Below are 20158 nucleotides of genomic sequence, written 5' to 3'. Positions count from 1 at the left end.
GTGCAAACGGTCTATTTTTGGCAAATTTTGAATAAAGTCATTTTGACGAATTCTAAGTTGAGATTTAAATAACTTTCCTGATGGAGCAGCGCGTGACAAATGAGTAGTTCAAGGACTGTTTAAAAGGAAAAAAATATATTTTTTTAGAGTTTCTGGCTTTAATAAATGGTGTAATTTTCTTAATTGAAAAAAAATAACATGTTTGTCAAACCAGCTGGCAGATTTTGGGGTTTATAGGGTTTAAGTCAACTCGACAGCTGCTGCTGATGTGCCGCAATGTGATGACATTACAGAGGAAACAAACAATCAGTGCAGCTGATTCACATCGCTGCCATTCTTTGCGTTGCTGCTTAACATACACAATTTAGAACTGTCAGGCCGAACGCAACGCCGCTAACTGACAGGCAGGACACAACACACAACAGGTGGTCGGGCAGACAGGCGACTAATGGAGGCGATTGTGGATGTAGTCAGAGAGGTGACGCTCGGGGGCCCACAGGGAGCAGACAGCAGGCCTGACCTCCAGTCTTACATCCAGCACAGCCACTCTCATGCTGTAATTACCTGTCACACTCTGAGCAGCGGCGGATCTGTGTGTGTTTTGGAGGAAGGGGTGTGGCAGGAGACAGCACTTGCACTTGACCCTACATGCAACCCAACCCTGTGTTTCACATAAATGACATGGAAAAAAAAAGTGCAGCGACGATGAGGACGCACACACCTACCTGAGACCCTGACTCCCCCCGGCCCTCTCCCTTTCTGGTTCCCGGTAATTACCTGTGGGGCTTGTGGAGGGGCGGGAACCATTGTGTGCCGCCGGCGCAGCACTCAGGGAGATGTGGGATTGATGCGCACTCAGCGACCTCTCTGATTGGGGTTAACAGCAGCCTCATTTGCATGAGGAGATGGGGGCTTTCATTAGCTACAGCAGCAAGACCTCAGGTGCCGAACACACATACCTGCACACGTGACCGCACACATCAAACACACACAGGTGCTGGGGATTTATTATTTAACCTTTCAGACACGAGGTTCGGCTGTTTTTTGGTGTCTGTAAAGGTATCATCACATTTAACATGGTGCCTGAACTTACACAGGACAAAACATCAACCCAAAAATCTGAATACTAAAAAGTGTGAGTAGAGAGTTTGAGAGGAGCTGGTAGTGATTGTGTAACACTTGTGTGTGTGTGTGTGTGTGTGTGTGTGTGTGTATGTGTGTCGTTCAACAATGAAGGAAAAATGTGTCCTTCAAAACTCCAGTGAAAGCTCCGTCATTCGAAATTTCGTTCAGCTAAAGGATGAAGTATTACTCAACATTAAGAAAGCTTGTTTCTGACTGAAAGCACCAAAATAGTGATGGATTATGTCTCTTACACATTAATTATTGCTCTCTGATAATAAGACGATCTGTGCTCCAATTAAGCAGTTCATTTTTGGCCATGTGATGATGCTTGTTTCGATTATTTTGATTCCTGGCCAACGCCTGACACCAACAGTGCAAAATGAATTAATAAAAAAAACTGTAAATTTCTGAAATTCCTGCGATTTTTGACCAACAAAGTCCAAATAAGAGTTTAGAGGTGGCATCAAACACAGAATTTTCACACTGATTGAGTCCCATTTGGGGTGACCATTCTTTATCATATCGTTTTTTGTTGTTATATTAATTTTTGCCAGTTTCAGTCATTTTTACTCACTCTGTTCCATGTCTGCTCACTTTACCACATACACCAATGCAAATGTTTTTCCGTCGCTGATTACTTTCATTTTCAGTCATTGTTTTCTGTTGCTTTCATTTGCTGTTACCTTTCATTTTTATTTGCTGTTTCTGTTTACTTTGGTTTTCAGTCACTGTTTGCCTTTGTTTTAATGCAAAGCTACTTTGTTAAGTTTAGGAAAAGAACATTTTTTGAGTTAAAATACACTTGAACAAATAGTTTTCAGGCACTTCTGTTATTTTCACTTGCTGTTAGCTTTCATTTTTGATCACTTTCTGCTGTTTTCAGTTGCTTTTTTGCTTTTGTGTACACCACACTACTTGGTTAAGTTTAAGAACAGAAGTTTGGGCTAAAATGCACCCTTTAAGCACCGATTACTGTGATTTTCAGCCATTGTTGCTGTCATTTCCACTTACTTCCACTCATTGATTTGTGTTACAGTTCAGTTTTGTGTTCAGTTGCTGCTTGCTGTTGTTCCAATGGAAAACTACTTGGTTAAGTTTAGGAAAAGAACTTGGTTTGAGTTACAATACACTTGTGAAAATGCTTTTCAGTTGCTGTTTACTTTTATTTTTACTCCCTGTTTTCTGCTACTGTTCATTTCTGTTCTGAGCTGTTTTTGTTTACACTACAAAACTACTTGCTTAAGTTTAGGAAAAGCTCGATTTTAAATACACGTGTGCAAACTCTAACCACAAAGCTCCGGTTGTTTTCAACATTGGCAGAGTGTGATTTGTCAGTAACAGTTGTAAAATCACATTTCACAATAACAAACTGTAGTAAAGATGATAAATAGCGACTCAGGCCAGATTCCGTGTTTCATCCTTTAACCAGTCCTTCTATCGGCACGCTTCGATCAACTAATCCTTCCTTTTCTGACGCAGAACAACGCTGGAAAATAGGACAGTGGGGTATTCTGACAAGTCACTGTGCAGTAAGCCACTATGACGAGCATATGTTTTGACACGTGTGCCATCAGTGTGCACTGCCCTCTGCACATCCAGCACCCACGAGGCAACATTTGGAATCACTTTGATCCTTTACTTTTCCGCAGTGATCTGCAGGAGAGTAAGAAAAAATCAAAATGGAGACGTTTTTGGCGACGCTTACTAAGCCGTGTGCAAAATGTTCTTCCATAACATCCCACAGCGCCATTTAAAGAATTCCATGAGACAAACTGTTTTTTTTAATTTTACCTTAACCAGAATGAGCTTGAGCAGGTTTTAGCTCTGGCACCAAATTCTGGCAACGTTACACAGTCCCTCGTTGAACTGGAGGGTTTGAAAAATGAAGGTTTTTTTAGAAGTAATACAAACGCTCACAGAGAAAAAGGCGTCACAGACAATATACGAGCGAAGACAGCTCAGCGCCGATCTGAAATAGAGTCACGCTACAAAGCGGACACTTCGCTCAGTGACACCTACAAATGCTTTCTGCGTCGCGCACACACACGGTCACACACACTCTGGCCTGCGCTGTCATGTATAATTCAGCGTGTGGCCGGGTGGGCAGATGCCTCATCCCCAGGGGGTCCCATCATGCCATTGCAAGGATGAAACATTTAACAGCACAGGACAAAATGGAACACGCTCAACAAATAAACAGGAAAAGGTTTTTTTTTTTTTTTTTTTTTTTTTTGGGAAGAACATCCAGAAAGCAGTTCAGTGCAAACACACTTATATTCTGCTTTAACACACAGCCATTAAAATTTCTTGATAGGGAAACTTCTAAATGCAGTGAAGGCATCTTTTTTTTTTTTTTTTTTAATCACCATGACCTCCGAAGACACATCTGCAGAGAAAGCTGGGAAAAAAACTCTCCTTTTAAAGGCAGTGACACTTAGTGAAAACAAATGGCCACTTGGCTGCACATGCACACACATACCGGTCATTAAATGAGTCACCGAGTGCTTTTACAGCAGCCCTCTAAGTGAATATCTGCAGGCAAACAACAATATGGACGCATAATATCGATATCATATTCAGCGGCGTGATGGGACGGAGAGGAGGAAGTTTGTGTGTGAATGTGTGCCAGTGCTTGATGGAGCAAAGAGGAAGAAGCTCTATGAGTGTGAGCAGATGCTGATGCTTTGAATATGTGTGTGTGAGGCAGCGTAAGAAGGTCTGGAGTGAAGCCAGGCGGCTGTAGACTGAATATTAATGCGTTGTAACCTTGACACAGGAGGAGCTGCTGGTGCTGGAGAGGAGCCTCCTGTGATGACATAAGACAGGAAGACAGGAACTCCTACCTGATGTAACTCACCGAGGCATCACTCCTCACCACACCTCCTCCATATTTTTTTCCTGTTATTTGAACTGTTTTCTGCTCCCATCTTCTCTTTTGAGCCGGGTTCTGCTCAAGGTTATCCGAATATTCAGATCTCAAAATGAATATTCGGATACCACCGTAACGACCGAATATTCAGATATCCGGATATTCGGGTCCAGCCCTAGTGTCTAGATAATTTTCTCTTTTGCTCCTGTCACATTTTTACTCACCATGAGCTCATTTTTCACTGCAAAACATGATGAAAAATACAACTTTGACCAAGCTTTTAACATGTAAAAGTGATATTGTCCTTAACCTAACCACTTAGTTTTTTGTTGTTGTTGTTGCTTTAACCTAACCAAGTCCTGATCTTCTAGATAAGGGGTGTCAACTCATTTTAGGGGCTCAATTTGATCTCAAGTTGGCCAGACCAGTAAAATAACAGCAAAATAACCTATAAATAACAGCAACTTAGTAAGCAAAACAGTACATTCTGAAAACATTATGAACAAATGAATATTTTAAGAAAAATATGTGCAATTTAAACAATATTATGCCTCAGTTTATCATTTACACATTACAGCTTACAGATCACAGTGTCTGCAACGGCACAAAACATTTAGTCGCAGGTATCTGGAACTGAACAATGTAGTATTTAAAAGATCTAGAAATTATTTTAAATAAACTTTCATTTTGACATCTATGTAGTAATCCTGACTTCCTGAACTGGCACACCACACAACTAAAATGGGAACTATTAAGGAAAAGGTTAAGTTGTTCCCCTGCCTTGTAAATGTATTAAATCTATACATAAAAAATACATAAAAGTTGTGATAGTGAATGAACAATAGGGTTCCACCAAACCAAACACTTTTGTACTGAAGCTGCAGACTGACATTGACTTACTGTATTTCTACAGTAAGGATTAATTTTCGCCCATGTAATTTTTAGACTTTGCAAAGTCATCCCACCGGCCGGATCGGACCCTCTGGCGGGCCGGTTTGGGCCCACGGGTTGTATGTTTGACACCCCAGTTCTAGATGAAAGTCCAACATCTGGCTCGTCGTATCTGCCCACAGCATCCGTCGCTCCAACTGTTACCATTCATCATCTATGTGAAACGCCTTGCCATACATTCTGATCTGGCTGTCCGCTCTTCATTTGCATAAAACTGAAAGTGTCGGCTACTTTTTGCCAACAAGGAGCATTAAGAGGGAATCCGGTATCTCCAGAAACTTTTAGAATACTTTCAAACTAACCGTTCTAAAATGACGACAAATTCAGCAATTATGTGGCTTTTTATCTTGTCTCAAATGTTTCAAACCTTTTTCGTAATAAAAAGAGAACGTTTCCAAGCGAATCGTCATGTTGGTCCGGTTTGAAATCCAGGAGCAGAAACCCTCAGAATACTGGAAAAAAAAAAAGAAGTGGCTCTACATAGTATAGATGTTCTATTACTCGTCTCCTACCTGCTTTGTTTAAACACAGATTGCAGCTGAACTGAAAAGATCCTGAATTATTGCTATGTAATTGTTGATTGCAGCTGAGTGACAACTGGCTTTACAATTGCACCAAAGATTGTGGATTTTTCGGTATTTTACAGAATCTGGTTAAAGTAAAGGGTTTGTTTCTGGTCAACTTGTAAATGAGAAATGTAACAGATGACATCTTCAAAAGTCTTGTTTAGTCTACAACCCAAAGATTACAAAGACTTTCATGTCTGGGTTAAAAAAAAATCAGCTTCTCCACCAGCATTATCGACTCTTGTTGTCTACTCTACTTCCCCACCCTTCATCTTTTTATGTATTCTAACTCCTCCTCAAACCACATATCCTCCATACCTCCTTAAAACTTCTCTTTAGTTTCATACCTTACTTTCATCCCTCACTTCCTAACACTTCTCATCTCTCCTATCTTTTAATCCTGGCCTACTCTGTTCTCTCTCTCGTCTCCTGTCCTCAGCTTTTGTTCATCTTTCTCTTTCCTATTCCCCCTCACCATGACTGTCTTCTCTTCCTGCCTGTCCTTCCTCTAATCCAACTAAACTTCCTCACATTCCTCTACCGCAGATCCTCCCGTTGCTTTACCTTCCATCCTCTCCTTGACTCCCTAACATCCCACTACTTTTTTCTTCCTTTAACCTAACCATCTTCAAACACGTCGTTCACCTGTCTCCCTGTATTGTTTGTCCCTCTTTTATTCCCCCTTTTACTTCGATTTGATTTTATCTCAACCCTTACCTTACACTTCATGTCCACCACCAAAACTCCTCTATCTCCATCCTTTCATACCCCCTCGTCTTGTCCATCCCTTTACCTATTCTCACTTTTTTCCCCTCCTAATCTAGTCTTTTTAACTCCCTTGTATCTTTTAGCCTCTTCATTTTCTTCTCCAAAACCTCTGCCTTTATCTGCTCCCACCTCAGGTCTTCCCTGTCATCCTCCCCTCTGCCCTTGTCCATCATTATCGTCGCTCTCCTCCCATTCTTTTCCCCTTCCTTTGCGACCGTATGTGATTCTGGCTTCGCTATTAAACTCTCTCATATCCTGTTTCGCTGTCTTTCCATTCTCTCTTTCTCCTCCACCTCCTCCCTCTTTTTTCTCCCCCTCCCTCTCCCTCTCTTTCTCCCTCTTTCAGCTCACTGCCAGGCTACCACAGCCCAAACTGTTCAGCTGCAACTGTTCCAAGCCCAATAATTACAGCTTGTCAGAAAGAATTAATTTTCTCATTTCTCATAAAGACGTGTAAAAAATTACCATGTTATTATAACGCCGCCACTCTCTTGAGGCACCGACGAAAACCAAATTTAATTTCGGAAATTCTTCCCTCGCACATTAAATTAAACACATAAATAAGAGTTTAGGAATTGGGGGAGTGGGGGGTGGGGAGTGGTGGGGGTGGATGAGGTTGTCGGTTAGGGGGAGCATATGTTCGTTAGGGCCGGCACCGGCTCTGGGTAATGGCCGTCGTAATGTTTTGATGGGCCCCGGCTATTGGTAAGCACCAATACATTTGCATGATCACCGTCGCGGCAGGCAAAGCGAGCTGCCAATTAGCTCTCGTGCAGCTCTGGACAGTGCTGGGAGAGAGAGGGAGAGGACAGGGGATCTGTTTGGCATAAGAAATACACAGCGAGATATGGGGAAAAACAGAGCTAATTAACAGCCACGTATGGAGAAAAGCATATTTACTGCAGGGAGACGCTCTAAGGGAGGCTTTTCATGGAGGATAATATCTGTTTCGATATATGTTAAAGGAAACGTTCATGACTTAAAGAAGAGCAACGTTCTCGGTTCAGTGGTGCGAATCCAAAACACATGGCGACCGACCGTGCATAGAGATGCACCGCTAAATAAAATTACTTCATCATTTTATGTTACAATAACATTTATAGCAGTTTTTCTTTCATTTAAATGCAGTGAAAACATATACACACTGACATATCAGTCACAACATTAAAACTGCTGAGAGGTGAAGTGAACAACACTGATTGTCTTGTTTCCAACAGCAACTGTCAAGTGGTGGGATGTATTACAGTTCCACAATTTCAGTTAGCAGACGAATTTATCCAAAGCGACATACATCTGAGAGTAGATACAACAGACGCAAGGATCTAGTCAGGAGAAAACAACCTGGATAAGTGCCATAAAACAAGTTCAAGTGTTAGGCAGCAAGAAAACAGTCAGCTCTGTAAGTTGATGTGCTGGAAGCAGGAAAATTTACAAGCGTGATAATCTGAGATGGTTAAATGAAGCGTTGTTTTTATTTTATGTATTTGACCTTATTTTACCAGGTAAATATGATCACAAAAATGCTGGTTGGTCACTACCGCGGCCGAAATCGATCTGACTGCGACAGCACTGATGTAATTAATAGCGCAGAGACTTAGGTAGTGTCTGAAAGTTTTGCAGATATCCCCACATAGTTCACCACATAGTAGTTCCTAGATAGCGAGTAGGGGATAAGTGGATGATTTCAGACACAGCAGAAATGTTTGAAGCAGGAAAAGCTGCCAGCATAAGGATCTGAGAAGTTCAAACAAGGTGTTGTGAGATGCATACCTATAGAAAAGTGGTCCAAGGAAGGACAACCAGTATATGGAAGTAAGGAGTGACATTGGCCTGTGTGATTCTATGCTGAAAACCTTGATGCAGCTATGATATAAAGGTGTCAGAACCAAGGAAATGCAACTTTTGTTGTAATTTTTGGTGATTTATGGCATTATATTTTGTTACGCTGCACAAAACACATTTTTTAGGTCTCTCTGCTTATAGCCATGGCTGTGCTGTTTCCATAGAGATGCAGGACTTTGTATAGCGAGAAAAATGTGATGCCCAGAAACTACTTCTGAGAGTTAAGAGAAAGGGAGCTGGTTAAAAGAGAAGGATGTAGTTGGAAGGAAAATAGAAGAGGGGAGCAGTGGTTGAAAGAAAAGGATTGGAATAATAGAAAAACGCCCAGAAACAGCAAAGGGTTTAGACGGTAACAGAATGATCCAGTTGACGGTTGATTTATCACCTAATGACAAGTCTAACACTGTTTGGTGCTTATGAAATGCACAAGTGAAATACTAGAAGAGTGAAGTCAGATGTTGTAAAAGTGCGATGAAAGTGACGTCGATCTCCAGCTCCTCTCAGTTCAACGGGGAACTCCCACAGTGTACAAACTCGCCCAAACATAGACGAACGAGGTGTCCCCTCCAGCTCCCCTCCCTCAGTACAAAGACAGGGACTTTCCCTGCCTGCAGCACCCAGAAAAAGGTCACCCCTGGTCGACACACTCAGCAGACAGAGTCATGGCTGATCTGACAAGGCTGCGACAAGCACTCGTGCACCCGAACACAACAACACGAGCACACACGGGCCACGGTCAGCGCGAGCAGTGCCAGCTAAATCTCCTCAGCAGAGCAGCAATGAGGCCGCAATCTGTGATCATGACACTGCCTTGACACACACTGTCTGGACTTCTTCACACGCAGACAAACACACAAACACACAAAGAGCAGGGAGACACTATCGCTCCGTTTCATGGTCATTTGTCTTGTATCTGGTTTTGTTATCGTTGCTCGTCCTCTGACTCCAGGCCTTGTGCTCCACACGACACCATGCACTGATGTGAAATCCACCAGTCAAAATCACTTCTTAGTAAAGTCTTTTGATGAGTAGTCAAAGTTCCAAAGATACAAGGGAGTGAGTTTGCAGAAAACAAGGGCTTATGCAGTTTAACAACCGAAGAAACAGATATGTTTCAGTTTGGCTGCTGGCAAACTCAGTGCAAAGTGAAATTGACCAAAAACAGGAACTCCATCATGTTACAACTAATTTGTTTAACCTCTTAAATCAGCACCAGAAAGCTCTGCGTGAAACCAGATCTGAATCCCATCCAAAGCAAAAAAACCTTGATCAAAAACCTTTAAGATGCCACTGTTGCACGATACGAGAAAGCTTCCAAACGGTTCACAGTTAACACAGTTACCAAAGAGGGTTTTGCAGGTAATATGCAACACCATTTACTACTCTCGAATTTCCAACCCAGAGCTGTATGATAAATGCAAATGCACCAGTTGAAACAGAGATGTCACATGTGGAGTTTTCTGCAGCTAAAAACTGACTTGTGGAGCCCTACGTTAGTCCAACTGTCCACTTTATTAATGAGGACTTCCAACTAAAATGTCGCCGTTCTGCAGAAAATATTGACATGGTATGGGTAAACTCCTAAGGCAGAAATGCCTAAAGTCTGTTTAAATCACAATGTGGCCTAGTTCTATGTAAACCAACCTGCAACTTGAAGAAATACCCTAAAAACCCACACAATATGTGAACAATCCACTCCCATCATCTTATCCTCACCCCAACCAGTCGAGGCAGATGGCTTCTTTCCCTGAGCCTGGTTTTGTCAGTCATTTTATTTTCCTCCCCGTTAAGAGTTTTGGGTTGGTTTTGTTTTTTGGTTCCTTCCCACCGTCACTGACTGCTCGCTCACAGGGAATCCAAAGGAAACTTTGAATTGTTGGGTTTTCTGTTTAAAATTTGTACCGTCTTAACCTTACTATGTGAAGTGCTATGACATGACATCTGTTGTCAAGTGGTGCTATATAAATAAAACTGAATTGAATTGAACAACACTTACAAAACATCACAATAATGCATTTGGCTAGAGCCTCTCACCTTGTCTAAACTGCAGAACATATTAAGCAAACAAAAAAAAAGTAAAGTATTTTTTTATATACACAATCAGTGTCTAAGATTAAAGAATCCTGGCAACATTAAGTGGACATAATCAACAGGTTACAGTGGTACATGAACCTGGTCATATTTGTGCTTTGCATGAGGTACAAAGCACCTTTTAAATGGAATGAGCTGTAATATGCAAACTCAGATCTCCATCTGCTGCCCCCTGAAACCTTCTACTGTTGCATTACAAAAGCGCAATTCAACCCGTCATGTTGTGCTCTTCCCCCCCGTTTCTTTTTTTCCCTTCACCATCTCCAACAATAACAAACTCACCAAGATCACACGTACTGCCTCCAAAAAATCCTCGGCCCCCTCACTTCCAGCTTGTCAGATTTGAATGACAGAGCCACCGCACGTCTTTGCAAAAAAGTAATAGCGAGTGACACCGATCACCCCCTCACTTTGGCAGAAGTTTTGTCCCATCTGCCGGTGCAGCTCTGAGCAAAAACTAACTCGATAGCACAGAGCGCTTGCATTCACAGATTGGGGTTGGGGGGGTCTAATGTTATATGTTGGTCATCTGGATGTTTTGTGGCGACAGACTTGTGAAAACAAGTCTCCGTCTGGGACAATAAAGACTTTATCTATCTGCAGGATGCTTGAAAGCTGCAATCGTTCGTAGCACTTAGACACTCAAAACCTTCATTATTGATGTTTGTTCATGATGCTTGTACCTATTTTTGGTCATTCTTGTCATTATCTGGCCTTGATTGTGTCGTGTCGATATGCTGATTGCCTGCTTGTCCAGTTGTGAATGTTTTTCCGATTATTAATGTTACATATTGGAAAAAATTGAGATTTTAATGAAACCTCTTGATTAAATGTAGTTTTTAGGTAGTCAACCGCAGTTGTTGTGTTAAGCAGTGCACCCGTATGGGTGAAAGTAGAAAAAGAAAGTTTTGCAGCCGAGAACATCAATAAACTTGTTGCATTTGTAAAACTGCTGGTATATAGACCAATATAAACCATTGTGATTATAGATTCTGAATTAAATGTTTACTGGGGCACGGAATAAAGCGATCTGATAGCATGTGTATTCACATGACCCAAAGCATTTAATCAGAATCAAACTTTTTCTTCCATACACTAATTGATTTGCATCTTATTCACCAGAAACATAACAGAAGAAGAAGAAAAATATCTATTTTTTCAACTTCATTGAGAAAATTCAATTAATTCAATGAAAGAAAATGACCAAAATGGACCAACATCATGTCCTCGGAACTTTTTTTTGCATTTCAGCTGTTCTCCTAGCACACAAAATCCTCCTCCTTTACTCTAAATCTCAAAACCTGCAGACTGGATTGAAAGGTAGGTAATTTCATGCGCAAACTTGTATCCAAGGAGAAAAAAAAAACAGATGACAAACTGCATGAAAGCAGCATTGTTTTTCTGACTTTTAATGCTGAATTTAGAACTACAGATGTCTCCCAAAGATTTAAGAGATCTCAATAACAAGGTTACTACTAAGTGGGATTAAGCCAAACCTCATAAATGTATTTAAAACTGTTAATGTACCTGAGTTGAAGATGAAGCCATCTGTAAACAAGAAAACATATAATCAGTTGGAGCACTTACCAGTTATTTGATGAGAAACCCGAAGAGGAGATTGTCTGGAAATCAGCCGCTCTGTCCACTGCGCCGCTTCACTCCTGGACACAAAGAACAAAATACAGCTTAATTAGTTAATTGAACAATATTCATATCATCTAAATGCAGACACGCATATTAAAACTGTTGAGATGTATGGCAAAAAATCTGAGAGAGTCAGGTGGGGACTGGCACGCTTTTGAAACTATAAAAAAGGTTGCTTTTTCTGTTTTATTCCACCTTTTCCCCTTAAACCTAACAGTTCTGTCATAAATTTTGGCTGTGCAAAATTTATGACAGTGCATTTATGTGCATTCCAATCCAATGTGTATTGGAATGCACATGCACAGTATACATCTACTGTATAATAAACTGGATGATGAAGGTTTCATTTCAGTCGATATGAATAATTAATGTCAATTTTAATGATAAATTAACCACCTGATTTTTAATTTAAGCACTTTAGCCTATTTATTGAGGCACACAGGTAATAATGTTAGCTTTTCAGGTTAAGCTTCTGAGTGAATGATCTGGATTCGGGATTAACTTCCGCTCAGACCCCTACGTCAACATGGTCAGCACTTGGACTGCCATGGTGCATCGTTTAGGTGGAAAACACAGAATTGTGGGTATTTTTATATACTTGGGGAGTTTGTTCATGCAACCAAACTTTGAGCTTTCGATATGTGTTTTCATGGCGAGTTGCATCAATAGCAATAACCATTATCAAATAGTTATTGCTATTGATGAAGTGTCTATCACTGGTATATACTGTTGCCACTTTATTGCCCTGGCCTGGTCAATATATAAGTTTGCTTTTCTTTTAATCATTTTAAACTGTCTTTTATTCCTATTTTTATCAGCCTGTTGAAAAAAAACAACACCTTTAACCAAACTTCTGGTGTGTCTAGACACATATTTGGTATTTAAAGTTGATCTCTGGATCTTTGATTATATTTAGCTGCTTTCCACAAGGTTTAACACAGTGATCTCATTAGTGTGTGAATCTACGTATATGCTTTAGATAGTAATGTTTGCATACATATATCAGTCCTATTATTATGTACTTTTGTCCAGTTTTATTAACAACAATCTAGTGATATGACTTTGGAAAAGGCAATAACTGTAAGCAGATGGGGAATAAATGAGAATGATCCCAAAAAACAGAAATAAATCTGTTTTACTACAACATTACATGTCTCTTGCATATGTAGTAACACAGTTTATAATGCATTCAGCTTTACACTGCATATGTAGCACTAGAATTACACTGCATTGCATTTTTTCATTATTTAGATATATTTTTCTATATGTCTAGTTTTTTTATCTTGATTTTGAAGCCACTGGATGCTAGAAATTCCTTCCGGATCAATAAAGTAACTGTTCATCTCGATCCAGTATCGTGCTGTCTGTGCTTGTACACAGCTGTAAAATTTGCTTTACTGCCAAAACCAAATTTCCCTTTGGGGACAATAAAGTATATCTTATCTTATCTAATCTTATAGAACATTACGGCCTCACAGACTCTCATGGTCATAAAACTTTTCTGTCAGTTGGTAATGAAGTGTTCGGCCTCCGTTTTACAAATCATCCAACGCCCGCGAAGAGCAGAGTGCAAAGAGATAATCAGGAATATAAAGAAACAAAAAAAAAGTATGAAAGGATGAAAAAAAAATATGCGGGTGGCAAAGCAATTCTAGCTTAGAGAACCTTTCCTCTCTTAATTCTTCCTCCCTTTGCTCTCTCTGACCCTCCTCCCTACATTCCTCCCACCCTCACCCCCTTCATACCAGAATCCGTCTATAAATATCAACAAGAGAGTCTATAGAAACTACATACACACATACTGTAAACACACACACACACACACCAGCCAGTCTAAACCAATGAGCACAGTGGCGTATTGTGCCAGCAGAGCCAATACACACTTCCACGGCCATTACTCCCCATGGAAACAGGCGAGTGCGTTCGCACACACATGTGATGTTGACGTTGTACCCGCACAGTGGCTGCCTTAGACAATAAGCTATTTCAGGGCCAAATCGCTGACAAAAATCCATTTTTCCACCCCACTAAAAAAGATCAGGAATGAGGGAGGGAGAAAAGAGAGCGGGATAGAGAGAAAAGCTGAAATCAAATAAACAGTGGCGTACATCTCTCTTAAGCTGGATTTATCTCTGTATTTTGCCATCATTCTAATTTATTCCCCAACCTGCTTACAATTACTGCCTTTTCAAAACTCATATCGCCGGCTTGTTGTTGTTCTCAGAGAGATTGCGTGGTATCTGCAAATGAATGAGCGGGGGACTTGCATAAGGTGGAAAAGCTCCTAGTGTACTTTTGTAGATTATCCACTTGATACCGATTCATTTTCTCCCTCTCTTGTCACAGTTTTGTAAAGGAGGCGATGTAGGACAAACACACAAATGCACGCACACACACACACACACACAACACAGTACTGTAGAGTGTAGAGGAAGGGAGTGGGCTCATCATCTTTAGTTGTGATTACAACACTTGGCAAGCTCTCCCCTGCCTGTTTGCCTGCCTATTGCCTTACAAATGGATTAGTAAGCCCTGTTCCATTTGTGTGTGTAGCTTCTCTGAGATTTAGGCTGACTTACAAATAACACCAATCAGATTTGGGAGCAGCCGTTGTGTAGTCATCTTTTTCTTTTTTTTCCCGAATATTGAGCGATGTGATTTGGGGACAACACTATAGTTTGGAAAAAGCTCGGCGACTGTGAGATTTCACATGTCTCGTAACAAGGAAGTCTGCCTGCAACTTTGGGAGTTAGTCAGCGGTTAATCCATGGGAGGCCTGTTCGCTCATCCCTGGTTTACATGTAATACAGAGGACAACTCTGATCTGAGACACAGAGAGAAACTGAGGTATTTAGACCGACGAAAGCAGGCAGGGTTTCAAATAGAGATGATTCACGGCAGAGAACACCTGGAAAATGAAAAAGTTCATTGAAAGAAAACCGACTCTTAACGTCCACCTACACGTCTTGTGCAGATGTATTGATCTAAAACAAATGCTACTATAAAAGGCGCGTGTGGCCTGATATCTCGGTGTGTGTAGGTTTGATTTATTGTGTGTCAAAGACTGCGAAAATGGTTCTGTGTATGAATGTGTTAAGATAAAAGTAAATAGAAAAGAAGGCAGACAGAAGAACGGATGCTAACAAAGAAGTGGCCCCGTTTATATTTATTATTTCAAGTGTCTGGTATCGCATGAGATTGAATGGGATTTAATCTACACATATACACATATGTCTTGTCTGGATTACAAATCTGATTGGAATCCAGTTTGTATAGATGATCAAATTTCTCGTCCAAGAGCTGTGTAGCTGCTGAGACAAACAGCAGAAGAAGAATTTGGTCACATTAAGAATTAGATGATAGATAAGTACTACAACAGCCAAGTTCACCTGATGTAAATTGCTTCCCAATGCCAGTTTACAGCACCTAAAGTCCGTCATCTCTACTGGATAATAAAGCTATGACCATTTTCTCACAGTCTGGGGACATACACAGATCAACCACAATATCAATACCAACATCAATCACCTTAATTAAATTAAAAATCCCTGTTCTTACATTTCCCATCAAAAGGTTGACTCTAGAAGTCACCTAAATCAGTCTAGAGGTATAGGTGATACCACAGCTCACTAGTTCTAGACTTACCAAAAAAGGTTTCTAGAATGTTATTAAGGTCACTTTAGTGTTCTTCAAAGAGTTGGAGTCACATTACCTAAGTACAAACACTATTTAGCTGCAAAAACTTGAATTCTAGTAGCTATCTTGTTGAGTAAGTCGCTTCCTGATGCCGGTTTTCAACACGTAAGGGCCACCATCTTTTCGGACCAATAGGGTCTGCTGGGAAACATTGGGTCCTGGCATATTTATGGATGTCACCATCCAGCTAAACCTTGCTTCAGACCATGCACATCCCCTTATGGAAATGGTACTCCTCTAAAGATTTCTCAGAAACAGCTCGAGGAACATGACAAAGAGAAAAAAAGTGAAGACCCAACCTCCAAATTCCTCAGATCACAGTACGATCAAGCATCTACAGAAAGTGCCGGAACAAGCTCGATTTACGGATGCCCCAAAATAATATTTTGCTGCCAATGTCCTGGTCTTGGTCCACAGGAAACCTCCAGACATCCCTTGTCTATGTCCTCAAAGCTGTTTTCGCAGCAAAAATGGAAGCTAGGCTATATTCAGCAAGTGGTTGTAATGCCATGGCTGATGAGTGGACTAAGTTTACTGACCTCAGCAAAGTAGGACTATACGAACAATAGATGAACAAGAAGTGATAACCTCAGCCTTAATTCACATCATGAAAATCATGGTTATGGGAAATTGCCATGTTGTAGCAGCAATTACCATAAATCACAAGTATACAAAGAGGTAGGCAGACTGTATATTCACAGCAATAATATACTGAGTAGTTTGTCGACAGCCTCCATGTTCCATTTCCAGCTCAGGGTGCTGTTGAGTTCAGTCACTGAGTAGAATAGTTGTAGCAGTTGTCTCTATTCAATGCCTCTTAAGAGTTCAGTGAGTAATGCATGTGTCATGTAACATTTATCTGCCCAACCATTTATACGTGCACATATGTGTCGCAGCTTGCATCAGGTCGCGACACGCCTCCTGTATTGTTGCTCCCTTTGAAATCACTCAAGCTGCTTTTTTTCCTGAGGCGTTAATTAGACATTGAGAACGACATTTGTAATTCTGAGGGTAATTTCAGCTTCAGTCATTACTATGGGACAAAGACAGTACTTCCAAACATAACATTCTGATGTACTTCCACTGAGGGAGGAGCAAAAAACATGAACACATCTTGAAAAAATGGTTGCATCTGCAGCTTTTTCTGGATTAACTGTCCTCACCAGAGAACGTTTTTGCCAAACAGCATTTTGTTTACCTTCAGCAGCAAAGATGGAAGCAGTGCGACGCTGTTCTGTTGAAGTCATACGGAAAGTAGAAAACTTATTTGTCTTGAAATATTCTCAAACAAGTGCAGTTTTGTGTTTGAGCTCACCAAATAATTCTTTTTTAAAAAGGTAGATGCAGTTAAATAAATGCAGATTTTTAGATTCTTAGAAATTAGATGATCTGTACTAACCAAGAAATGTCTTTCCTATATTTTTATATCGACATTTTATTTGGCTTCAATACTTGTGTCCTATCTGTTATGTGTAAACACTGCCTGCAGTTCAATCCAGTTCAGCCAAAAAGTCTCAACATTTTTGTCACATGACTGTAGCCTTTCACTCATGCCGTGGACAAAGATTTTTTTGTTTTATACACAATCTGATTAGAGAAATTACTTTATTTCTGGAAAAAGATAAATAGAAAAACGTCATTTGAATGAAATCAAAATTTTAAGTTCAGTTAAGTTTCCAGAGGGAACAGCACATCACAGATGAGCAGTTCAAGGATTGTCAGAAGGTTCGAACTCCAACAATTCTCTCAGTTTTATTCAGTTTCTGGCTCTGACAAATGCTGCAATTTAAAAAAAAAAAAAAAAAAAAAAACGCCTTTCAACCACACTGTCGGGTTTTTGGGTTTGGAAGGTCAAGCAAAAACTCAACAACAGCAGACACACAAAGGACAACACCTGCATGAGTTGATTTTGGAATGAAATCTGAGGTTCTAATTTCTCTATACAGTAGAAGAGGTGAGGTATAAAGCCTTTGGAGCTATTCAGAACATGATATGTGCATTGAAACTCTGAGCGCTTATGTTCCTTTGAGCAGGAATGAAACTACATTACAAATACTTATCGATACCGTGTCCCTGCATGCTGAAGAATGTCCCTTTGAGAAAAATATGCTTTTGAGTTTTATCATCTTCTATTTGGGCTGATTCGGGTCAGTCCATCATGGGTGAGGGACTTCTTTACCCAGGCACTAACTGCATGTCAGACAATGACTTCTTTTCTACAAGCGAACCCTGTCACACGTATGATTTTAGTGTTTTTTAGGTGCAACTATCTGGTCACAAACTCTCGTCTAGCATTTATAAAAGCTTAGAAAAATGAGAGCAGCATTTATTTATTTATTTATTTTTTTTTTTGCCGAGAACAAGGAGGTAGCATATGGGAAAAGTGAGAGTGCGTGTGTGTTCCAGTGTGTGTACACATATGTGCTTCTGCCGACCCGAGAGTACAGTTTGTGTGAATAAAGCTCTAAGCTGAGCTTCCATTAAGCCCCTTTCAACACAATGCCTTTCTCTCTCAGAAACTCTGTCTGATGGAAATCTGCTTTTGTTGCCGCAGTTCAATGTCCCTGCTATCTCCTGATGGAAGGAGAGAGAAAGGAAGGTCTGAATGGACCTCTATAGTTTTATGTTCCAGACACTTCACACACATGCAGACACACACACACACACACACACACACACACACGCTTGCCAAATAACACACAGTCCTTGCTGCTCCACAATGAAATCAATGCTCTCAGTTTTCCCCTCTGTGCATGGAATCTCACAGTGCCAAAGGCTTCTTGTGATCAAACACCACATCATGTTCTGCAACTTCTGATACTAATGCTAACACAGTACCGCTTTTGTAGTCTGGTGTTGCTGTTCATTCACATTGTATTCACTCGCAATAAAGGGTGATATTTTTGATGGATGTGTTTTTGTTATGATTTCTTTGTTAAATGGATTTTTTTTTTCATTTTCAGTTGGTTGCCAGGCTTTTTTTTCCACTTTTCTTTCCTCTGTGATATTTTGTTTCTGATCAGATTACTCCCCCTATTTGCCGCCATGCTACCCTCTATTAATATTTGTTTTTTTTTAAAAAAAAAAAAGTCATGCATCACTCAACTGATTACTGACAGTTGCACTGGACAATCAAATCAGTGATATAAAGAATGCAAGAAAGTAAAATAAAAGGTGCAAAAAAAATGAAAACTCTTCCTGAAAAGTTACATTTACAGGGACTTTTTAGGTTTTTTAATATTTTTTTTCTTTTGTAAATTGAAGCTCACATGAGATTTTTTTGATTGTTTATTGTGCTGTGTCTACGATCATACTTGTAAAGACCCTTTATGACATGCATTTCTTTCCGCTAATCTCACGGCAGCTGAACATGTCGGCTTGGCTTCATGTCTGAATGAGCATACTTTTTGAGAAACATTTCAATGTAGCACAAGTTTGAACTTCATATTGTTGCATTAATAGACAAGTCTGCACAAGCATGTACTTCCAGATGTTCAAAGAAATTTTGGGAAGGCTTCCCCTAATTGGATGAACACCTCTTTGTTGAGTATATATACAAGTATATAGTCTGTGTTGCTACACACTTTCTAAATTACCCTGATAAAGACGGTACTAAAATGCCCTGGTATAATAGAGAATTTTCTTCCCATTCAGTCAGCTACTGCTGATAAGTTGGGTTACACAAGTGAACATATGTTAGGAAATATGTTTGGTTTAAACAGGAGTTCTGGGCTGCTGCTCCCAGGGTTACCGTGGGATCAGGAGTGTCCGAGGATAAAGCCTGATTGTTGAGAAAGATAAAGACCGCTAACAGAGTGAACGGCGAAGGGAGGGACCACAGGACGGTCTCGCCAAGGGCTGCCACGCACACGCATGAAGGCACAAAGATGTGAACACATTCAAAAGTCAGTGAACCCAACAAACACACACATGCATTATTTACAGTAGCTCCGCATAAGCTTGCTGCAGTAGTTTTGTGCTAAAAAACAAATACACAGTGTTAAAGAGGGGTGCTGACAATATGATGGTAGGGAGATCACAGGACTGCTGGCTGATTATGTAACCAGACTTTGTGGACATGCCGACTGTCTCTGAAACAGTGGAAGTCAGATAAAGACTGAAGGAGAAAAAAACATTCAGAGAGAACCTATGAACTGGTGATCATTTACAAATATGCATGTTTTAAAAGTTTTCTGTGCAACATTCAGAACCACTGGATGTCACTAAAGCACCGGCATCTCAGAACACGTCAACCACACCTCCCTTCACGTTGTGTTAACCAGAAAAATTGTGTATATGAGAGTAAATAAAAAATAATCCAGCCACATACATTAGCTCATGCTAGCATTGTAAAACTACACTGAATGTTCGTAGCAAGCTGTTGTCAACTTCAGTAACGTTATAACACTTCCTCTCTGGTCCGCTTCATGTATGTCTGTTTCCACAATCAGTTGGACCAGAGCAGATCCATGTGTGGAAACAGACACACAAAGACTGGAGCACAACAGACAAGAGTGTATGAATCGCAGAGCGGAAAGGAGTGGACATAATTTTGGGAATAACAGAGATAAAAGGCTTTGTTTTAGGTGCCGCCTGAATGCTGGAC

The 20158-nt window shown here is 40.4% G+C and overlaps 1 protein-coding gene across 2 annotated transcripts in view; it reads right to left on the bottom strand.

Annotated features, from left to right (window-relative positions):
- Nucleotides 1-20158, bottom strand: part of sox5 (SRY-box transcription factor 5) — a 297848-nt gene that overhangs the window by 164564 nt on the left and 113126 nt on the right. For both annotated transcript variants that reach the window (XM_055006506.1, XM_055006507.1), the window contains exon 3: nucleotides 11800-11873. The gene's annotated coding sequence lies outside the window, so the exon portion shown is untranslated. The remainder of the gene's footprint in view (nucleotides 1-11799; nucleotides 11874-20158) is intronic.

The sequence above is a fragment of the Amphiprion ocellaris genome, chromosome 21 (assembly GCF_022539595.1).
Source record: "Amphiprion ocellaris isolate individual 3 ecotype Okinawa chromosome 21, ASM2253959v1, whole genome shotgun sequence".
Taxonomy (NCBI): Eukaryota; Metazoa; Chordata; class Actinopteri; family Pomacentridae; genus Amphiprion; species Amphiprion ocellaris.
The sequence above is the reverse complement of the archived record's forward strand: the minus strand, read 5'-3'. Positions and strand labels throughout refer to the sequence as shown.